Raw genomic sequence first — 3,068 nt, forward strand, 5'->3', positions numbered from 1 at the left:
AAAAAAAATTAAAAAAAAAAAAAGAACTTCTCACCCTGGGTATTCGGTACTGGCTCCTCCCTGAGTCTGGAACACCCTGTGCTCCGGTCTTCAGATGGTTAACCCCTTCTTCTCTTGTAGGTCTCCTCTCAATATGACTTCCTGGAGAAGACTCTCCAACTGCCAGATCAAGGTTTGACATGGTCTGGGGCTTTCTCTTCATTTGTTTCTTCCTCTATTATGTCTGTCTTTTCCTCTCTAGACTGAGTATTTTTGAAGCTAGAATCTAGTTTTGGTCATCGTACTGGTGCCCTGAGCTGTGAGTGTCTGCCAATAGTAGGGATATAGGATATAGTAAATAACTATGAATGAATGAAACAAAACTTTATGGTGAGACAAAGTAGAGGGCAGGAAGGGAAGAGATGTTTGAAAGCCTTAGGGCAAGATTAAGGAGGCCCATAAAGTCTAACAACTAAAGGTTGTTGATTTCTGGAAATGCAAGACTTTTTAAATTAACAGCAAGCAGTGCTGAAGAAGAATTAGAAAAGAGCTTAGATCCCAGGTGGTGGCAGCAGCACACACCTTTAAGCCCAGCACTCGGGAGGCAGAGGCAGGCGGATCACTGTGAGTTTGAGGCCAGCCTGGTCTACAGAGCTAGTTCCTGTGACAGCCAAGGTTATACAAAGAAACTCTGTCTCAAAAAGACAAAACAAAATCAGAGAAAGAGAGAGGGGGGGATTAGACAGAGGGAGCTGAGTTAGAGGTCAAGTCAGAGAATTGATTGATTGATTGATGGAAAAGACTTCAGGGAAAGATACCAGAGCCAAGATTCCACTCCCTCCCCCCAGTTTCAGACAGGATCTTCCTGTAGCCCAGGTTGGCCTTAAACTCTCAACGCTCTGTCCTCCTGCCTCCACTTCCCAAGTGCTGGGGTTACAAGTGGAGGCCACTACCCCTAGCTATTCTTAAGCTAAATTTCCTGCTTTGACATCAGCAAAAACTGCAGCTCACACATGCGTAGATGTTACTGGCAGAGTTTTCATCTGCACACCTGAGTAGAATGTCTCCTGGTGGCGGGGTGGAGTGAAGAGCTTCCTTCAAGAGAGCCAGAAATAAAATAGGGTGAATGTGACGGCAGCTCATCTGGGCTCCCGCACCTGAGGTTTGCAGATGACATCATTTTAGTGCACCTTTAAAGAGTTAATCATCAGTCACAGGATTTAGAGATTTAGAAGTCTCAGCCCTAGGAAGGACCTAGTGATTTGCCTTTTATTTTACAGATAAAGGACAATGAGATTAGAGTTGGGAGGTGGCTTGCCAAAGGCTCCAAGGCAGAAGCCTCACTAAGGGTCCTCCTGAGGAAGAGACAGTGGTAAAGGCCTCTACACAGGACCTGGTAATTGCAGTGAGAGGGTTGGGAGCACACAGCAAGGCCTCATGGGATGTTTAGTTAAAACTGCCAGTTTAGCCTTAGCTGAAGCCTGGGCTCTTTCTCCCACCAAGCTTTTATCCAGTGCTTACCAGTGTGGGTCTTGTTCCTGCCGCCGAGACATTGCAGTGCCCATGGCCCTTGCAATTCTTACACTACTGGGGGCTTACTTGCCAGAGGTGTGTGTGTGTGTGTGTGTGTGTATTCAATAATCATAAATACTATGGAGAAAAGGGAGGCAAGAAAGAGGTAAGAGAGTTAGCAGAGATAGGGGGAGGGCTGGAACTGTAAATGTGTGTGTCTGGGGTGGGGGTGGGGTTATCAAGGAAAGCCTCTCAGAGAAAGGATTCTGGGATAAACCTAGCAATGAGGAAGAATTTTCCTCTTTCTTCAGTGAAACACTTGTTTCAGGCAGCAGTCTGTAAGAGAAAGTGAGTTTGCTGGGGCTGGTGGTGACGTCGCCATGGGTTGCAGAGATGAAGCCCAGCCATCAGCAGTGTTTCAGAACATCAGATGTAATTTTCTGCTTCCTTCTTGGAAACCCAACGAAGTGGAAGATTTCAGAGGTTAGCAGAAATAATTTCACAAAGACACACCCTTGAGTTGTTATATTTCCTCTGTGTGTGTGTGTGTTGTGAATGTGCATGTGTTTTGAGATACTATGTTGCCCAGGCTGACCCAGGACCCATTTTGTGGGCTCTGCTGGCCTGAAATTTGTGTTTCTCCTGCTTCTGCCTGCCAGGTGCCATCGCACGTGGATTCCAGTCTTCTTTGAGCAGCTTTAGAGTGGGACAGGGACCAATTCTTGATGATCCCTACGATGTGCTCAGTGCAGGGTTAGGGCTCTGAATATACCATCCCATTCTATACTCAATAAAGCAAGGGACTATTATTGTTCACATTTGTTGATGAGGAAAATGAGGCTCAGAGTGGCATCTGTCTTGCCCAACATCAGTTCTTCCAGGCAGGAGCACATTGAACATTCAGACCCTGGCTGGCTTGTTTCCATATCTTGGACTTTCTATCTCCCATCCAAATATCAATCAAGCTTGGTCCTGTTCAGCTTCTGAGATCAGACAACAACCTAGAACATTCAGGTAGTTTGGCCATAGCCATCCTAGGCACTCTGTGATGCCACAGCCTCTTCTCCTTCTGAGGAAAGATGGGATGGTTCTGAAATCCAAGACTATGACAATCCAGATGCACTTCCTGACCAATGGAGGTGTGTTGTCCATATATACGGCAGAGGCACAGCTAATGTCAACCGCAGCCTTTTTCAGGCCAGAAATGAAGTTACTTGATAGTATACATAAGTGACCCTAAAGATTCTACCAGGGAACTCTTACAACTGATAAACACTATCAGCAAAGTAGCTGAATACAAGATTAATTCACAAAAATCAGACCCTTCCTATCAACTTTCACAATAGCCTCAAATAATATAAAATATCTTGGGGTAACTCTAACCAAGCAAGTAAAAGACCTGTCTGATAAAAACTTCAAGTCTTTTTTTTTTTAAATTAATTTATTTATTAAAGATTTCTGCCTCCTTCCTGCCATCGCCTCCCATTTCCCTCCTCCTCCCCCAATCAAGTCCCCCTCCCTCTTCAGCTCAAAGAGCAATCAGGGTTCCCTGCCCTGTGGGAAGTCCAAGGACCACC

Source organism: Microtus ochrogaster (genome assembly GCF_000317375.1).
Source record: "Microtus ochrogaster isolate Prairie Vole_2 chromosome 14 unlocalized genomic scaffold, MicOch1.0 chr14_random_1, whole genome shotgun sequence".
Lineage (NCBI taxonomy): Eukaryota > Metazoa > Chordata > Mammalia > Rodentia > Cricetidae > Microtus > Microtus ochrogaster.